We start from the raw sequence: 7,134 nt of genomic DNA on the forward strand, positions 1-7,134 counted from the left end.
AACTACATATCCCAGCCTCACAGTCTTCATTTTTTGCTTTTTTTATGATTTTATTTTGGGGGATTGATCTCAGGGGCATTCAACCACTGAGCCACATCCCCAGCCCTATTTTGTATTTTATTTAGAGACAGGGTCTCACTGAGTTGCTTAGCACTTGCCATTGCTGAGGCTGGCTTTGAATACTTGATGCTCCTGCCTCAGCCTCCTGGGATTACAGATGTGCACCGTCATGCTGTCTGTCACTTTCTTCTTGATGGAGATCAGGTGATTCATTCTGGCCAATGGAATAAGAGTAAAAATGATGAGCATCTCCATAAAGCCAAAGCATATGTCAAGTCTCTGGTATGACCTCTGCTCACTCTCCCTTCCATAGCAACCCAGGTCATGTGTAAGAATGGTAGTGAATATCCTAATCCTCAAATGACCACTTACATGAAAGCCACTCAGGAGACTCATCTGATCAGGATGCTACATATTTATAGTGAGAAGTAACTTTCACCTTGTTGGTAGTTAGCTTATCCTGACCAATGTAAGACCCTTTGCCCTATAGTTACTTCCTATAATCCCCTTTCAACTCCCCCTCCCCCGCCAGGGTGCAAATTATAGTAATTGGAATAAAACATCGGGGTAGAAAATCACCTACTAGCTAGATATCCGAATTACTTTCTTTTGGTGAGATTGCAGTTTGAGGCAGTTCTGGAAGCAGAAAGAATATGGTATTTGGAGTATTTGAGTCCAAGTTCTACCACTTATTTATGCAGCCTAACCTTGAGAGATCCCATCAGCTCTTGTCTCTGTCAAACAAGGATATTAATAAAGCTTCCCTGTCAAGTTGTTGTGAGGATCAAATAAGATAAGGGACATGGAAACATTCTGTTCACTGTAAAGCTGTGGGCAAAATTAGTTCTCTTCTCCATTAAGAGAGAGTCAAGTTGCATTTGCCTTTCAAGATCATTCTCTCTGGACATGGTGTTGTCAAATTAATTCCCAGCCCCTTCTTTTCTCTCATGGTCAGGTTCACTGCCTTCCACTCTCACCTCTATTAACAAGAAAGTAGCTCTCTTTATTGTTTGGAACTTTTGTAATTTGAGTTTTGCCCAAGGAAGAATGATTTTTTTAAAAAAAATGGGTCCAAAAACAAATTAATAGAAATAACTTCTGTAGATTTGGAGGCCATGGTTTACAGTAAAGCTCGTTCTTTGCCCTGGGCATGTTGAAGTTGTTGGATTTCTCCTGTGCACACATACACACAAAAACATGTATCCAAATGCCCTGCTTTTTTTATTCCAAGTAGAATATGGCTTTTTGCTATTTTAAATTCCCTCTACCTTTATACATAAGTGTTTAAATTGCTGAGGTTTTTTTTTAAACTCAAGATATAAAAAATAGATGTAATACAGTCCTTTTGCTTTATAAATGAGAAAACAGAAACTCAGGAATATTTCATGACCCAGTTTAAGCATTACTTCCTCCAATAAATTTTCCATTTTCTCTTCCTCATGAGCTGAGTGGGTACCCTTTCTCTATCCTAGAACTGGTTGGTGAGGGGCTGGGGGTGTAGCTCAGTGGCAGAGCACTTGCCTAGCACATGAGGTACTGAATTCTATCTTCAGCACCACATAAAAATAAATTAATTAAATAAAGGTATTATGTCCATCTATAACTAAAAAATATTTTTTAAAGCAAAAAAGAACTGGTTGATGATAAAACCAGATTCTGAACTACTTTTAGGTAGGAACCAAATCTTTTCTGAATCTGAGGGCCATCTGCCCTCCATCTACAACGACTTCTTCATGGCCACCTCTAGCTGCTAGGGAGATTGGGAAAGAGAGTACAGTTGTTTCTTGGTATTTGGGGGAAGTAATTCCAGGGCCCCTTGCATCCCAAAATCTATAGATCCTCATATAAAATGGTATAATATTTTCATACAACCCATCCACACCTTCCTGTATATTTTGAATTATGTCTAAATTGCTTTTAATATCTAATACAATATAAATGCTATAAATGCTAACACAATATAAACAACTATTTATAAAAGTATTGTTTAGAGAACAATGACCAGTGGGAGGAAATGCCTGTAGATGTTCAATACAGGTACAGCCATTGTGGGCCCAGCTACATAGTATCTAGACAAAGCCTGAGGCACATGCTCAAATAATGAGGGATGAGGGGAGAACCAAGACCTGTGAGATAGTGCAGAGTATGCTTACACTAACACATCACTTCATTTGCCTGGATTCAGCATAATGTTTGGTATATGACAAATTCAAATTTTGCTTTTGGGAACTTTCTGGAATGTTTTTCATGTATGTTTTAAACCCACCGTTGGTTGAATTCACTGATATGGAATCATGGATATGGAAGGCTGGTTGTATTTAGCTGAGCACATTGTCTCCACAAACAAAATCAGGATCAATGAGCAAGGAAGAGGGTGAGTTGGCTACTCATGTGTCTGCTGCAGCCTGTGACATGATTAGAGCTCAATAAATATTTGTAGACTGAATGTCAGCATCAGACATACAAAGTTGAATGAGTAGATGAAGTTCACCTGAATGACAGATCAGGAGCTAGGAATCAGCTCCTCCTAATACCTGATGCTGCCTCCATATCATAAATCCACTGTCATGAGTACCTGGTTCTGTACTCTTTTTAAGAGTTACCATCTTCTCTCTGCAGTATATTAATTTCCTTAAAAGATATTCAACCAATTCTATCAGGGGTTTTCTCTCCAATTCCTCTGAAGTATTTACCCAAATACTTCAGTAAAAGGAATATGACACTGATGGGAATCTAATAAATATAAATCTTGTGGGGGGGGGTTGTAAGGTTTCCCCAGTTTTTGACTTTACTTACTTCCAGACTTAAATTTATCATGACATGTAACTTTATCTCACCCAATACTACAGAGTTATTAATAACTTGCCCTGCTGAATAAATCAGAGACCCTGAAAAATTATGGAGTAAGCATTTGTTATGCACATATGGGATTTACCAAGTTTCCGCATTTGAAGATCTAATATTAGGATTCACATGTTGTGCAAGGCTTTGCAGAAGAAAAGACATTTCACATCTTCTTGACTTTGAAAATAGGATATATACTTTGCATGCAAAAAAAAAAAAAAAAAGTCTGCGAGAGTATAGTGATTTTGAATAAATCATCGAGAAACAAGGTTTCAGTAAACTATAAGAAACACATCACCAAAATAAATTCAATTGCAGTGGGAGGGGGGAATTAAATACAAAGATTTACATGCACAAATGGATCAGGAGTTAGCAGACTGCACTTGAGGTTGGAATCTGCTTGTAATTAGCAGGGTGACCTTGCAGAACCCCTTTAACATTTGAGGACTTCAGTTCTGTCACCTGTGAGAGGTGATCTTTACCCTCCCTGCCACATGCATGTTTAAACTGTAATTTTATTTCTTAAGCACGGAGACAGAAATAATTCATTTGTGAAATTATGTCGTGGCAAAAAAAAATGCTCTCCTGTTATGAGTGTTACCTTGGATTTAAGGCTGATGATTTAAAATTTTTTATTTAGCATGGATTATTATTATTTGGACATTTTGTTATTATTTGCAATTTATAGGTTTGTAATCATTGGGCACATGCCTTTTTAAATTCTATTCTTTCACTTAATATTTTATCTTCCATATTTGTCCGCACATCCACAAAGTCTTCATAACGATGGTTTGGGCAGTGCCATGTTATCCCATTTGGATGGAAAGTCACAATTTTGGAGTCATCTTCCCTCCCTCTCACCCTCCACATAAGTTCCTCAGCACATCCTGTCAGCTCTGTCCTCAGATTACATCCAGGATTGACATGTCCCCACTCCATTACAACCCTCCTTATCCAAACCACCACAATCCTCTGGCTAGATGGTCTTCATGCCTTTCCAGCCGGCATCTTCTCTTCCACACTTGCCTGCTACAGTGAATTTCACATGCTGCATTGGGAAAGGCCTTTGCAAAACATTAAGTTGTGTCTTGATCCCTCTCTTCTCAAAACTCCCCAATAACTGTCCGTCTTGGAGTAATCCACATCCTTCCCATGGCCTAAGGAGTCTTCACTGTCTGGTTTCCCTTCTCCTTCCCTGATCTCATCTTGGACCCCTTTCCCCTGGTTCATTCTACACCAGCCCTCCTGGCTCCCCTATTGTTAGAGTCTGTAAACAAGTCAGGATGGCGCCTAGCAAATGTTAGAGTCTGTAAACAAGTCTGGATGGTGCCTGGCAAAATGCCAGAGGGAGTGGTTTGTGAAGGAACACCAGCGAGCCATTAAGTGTGGAGATTCCTTATTGGTTGACTGATGTATCTAGTTTATGCTAATTAGATAAGCTGTGTGGAATGTATAAATACTGCTCCTGTCCTGCAATAAACGGCTTCCACTGCTGCTGTATCAATCTATACAAGTTCTTTGTCACCCCCCGGTTATTTTGCTGCAGCTGGACTGCGGCACCCTATTGCTCTTTCCAGGGTCACTCCTGTCACAGAACTTTGCAGTCACTGTCATCTCTGCTCAGAAAGCTATTCTCCCACAGATCCTCCTGGTTTACTTAATATTTTCAGGTTCAAAAGTCACCTCTATTAGAGAGCTCTTTTCTCATCACCCTATCTAAAATAGCAGCTGACCCAGCATTGTTTATGACTACCTGAAATATTATGTGTTTGTTTATAAACTTCTATCCAAACCACCAGCACCCAACAAAATGGAAAATGCATAAGAACAGCGACTTTGGTTCAATGCTGTAACCCCGCACTCAGAGCAGGGTGATCTGTAAACAATTGTTTTAATGAATTGATTACATCATTTCATAGGTGTAAAATGTCAGGTTAGGAGTCTGGCTGATAGAACAATTAGGAGACAAGACAAAACAAGCAAAGGGATTATCTCATGAAGATTCCTGTACACTGTGCTAAACCTTGAAACTTCATCATTGCCTAATCAGAAGCCATAGAAAAACTTTAATGACAGAGATGAAAAAATCCTATTGTGTTAAAAAAAAAAAAAAAAAAAAACCTCTTCCAATAGTGGAGAGAATACAGTTGACATGAAGGAGACAGAAAGCAGTGATAGATACAGTATAGGCAGGCCTTTGTAAAAGTCCATTGAGGAAAACACTAGAATTCCCAGTCTGAGAATATGGCTCAGTGGTAGAGCTCAGTGGCATATTCAGCATGTGTGAGGCCCTGGGTTCAATCCCCAGCACCAAAAAGGAAACACACACACACACACACACACACACACACACACACACACACACACAAATAGAATTATAATGTGATCCATCAATTCTACTTCTGAGTGTATAACCCAAAATATTGTGAGCAGAGACACAAAGAGATGTGTATATACCCATGTTTGTAGCAGCATTTTTTTACAGCAGCCAAAAAGGGGAGACAACTTAAGTGTCCATCCATGGATGAATGGAAAACCAAAGGAGGTATATACATAAATTCAGCCTCAGGAAGGCAGGAAACTCTGATACTACTGCAATATGGATTGCTCTTGAAGACACTGTGCTGAGTGAAATAAGCCAACCACAAAAGGGCACTTCCTGTATGCCATCAAATCCACAGATAGTAAATGGAATGATGGCTAACCAGCTGGAGAGAGGTGGGGAAAGGAAAGTTATCATTTAATGGGTACCGAGTTTTGGTTTTTCAAGATGAATATAAATTCCATGGACAGATGGTGGAAATGGTTGCACAACAGTGTGATTGTTAATGCCCCTATGCTGAACACTTAAACATGGTTCAAGTGACACATTTTATATTGCATATATTTTATAATAACTTAAAAAAGAAAAGCTCATGAGAAAGGCAATGTGAGTCAGAGCCTGGGTGATGGAAGGAAAAATGGTCAGGAGGGGACAGATTGAGATGACATAAACCTGCATCCTCAGGATTGAGAATCATGGCCTGTGGGAAGTGAGAACAAGGAAAAGGATGACTCTCAACTTTCCAGGTGTGGATCCGGAGTGAGTAGAGGGCACCTCTGGAGGAGAGAGGGGTGGATCTGAGAAGAAAGACAAGAAGCTTGGGCTTACACTCAGTTGGAATTCTCTGTGGGTCTTCTGAAGGGAGGTGCCCAATAAGCTTTGGACATATGATGCGGGGCCTCAAGGGAGAATTGGGGGCTGGAAATAACAGATTTGGCATCTTTAACCATCGTCATTGGAATGACTGGCCTCCCTCAGAAAATATGTTGAAGAAAGACGAGAAGGGTTAAGGGGCAGAGATCTTGAGCCAGAAAAGGAAGAAGGTACTAGACAAAAAAAAAAAAAAAAAGACATTGAAGAATGAGTTCACAGACCCAGGAACCCCAGGGAGTTAATCAACAGAGTGGTCAAGGGTGCCAAAAGCTCTTAACATGTTCCAGAAAGTTAAGTACTAAAGTGGATCCCTTGAATCGAGCAACCAGGGAGATCACTGGAGGCCGTGGTAGGAGTAACTTGAAGAGTAGAAGATTTTAATGCCAAATTGCAGTGAAACTACCAAGGAGGAAACAGAAAGTAAAGAGATGAATAGAAATTCACAGACAAAATTACAGTATGCATATAAATTATAATATAGATATGTATATTATACAGATAGACATGTAGATGTATGTATAATCTCCTTCGACACAGATAGTCTATCTTGCTAAGAAAAAAAAGAAACCAAAACTACTCAACTGGGGTTGGGGACACCATTTTTTTTTTTTTTTTTTTTGGTGAGGACAACTGTGCCAAGTAACTTGCCCTAGGTCCCACCTACTCAGCCCTGAAAAGACAAAACCAATAACACAGCTAGCTTACAAGAAATCGTATCTGTGGTAGATGTGAGAGCTCTCAACCCATCTTCCATTCTCCTTTCCATCAGGAACAGATTTTATTCTGGGCATCAATGTGTCGAGCTAAGTCTATTTCCCAGCCTCCCTGGCAGCTGTGAGTGGAAATCTTCAGGCAGGGTTTTCAGGAGATCTGAAGAAGGCTAATTCAGCAGGGTAGTGCCCCCTTTTATCTCATGCCCTTTCAATTCTCCCTTTTTGGAAAGAGGACGTGATGGCTGGGATGGCACCTGTCCAATCAGGCTTCACGTTAGGCCCGTGGAGCTATTCTGAGGAGGAAAGTTGGAAGCTGAGGGT

The sequence above is a fragment of the Marmota flaviventris genome, chromosome 3 (assembly GCF_047511675.1).
Source record: "Marmota flaviventris isolate mMarFla1 chromosome 3, mMarFla1.hap1, whole genome shotgun sequence".
NCBI lineage: Eukaryota > Metazoa > Chordata > Mammalia > Rodentia > Sciuridae > Marmota > Marmota flaviventris.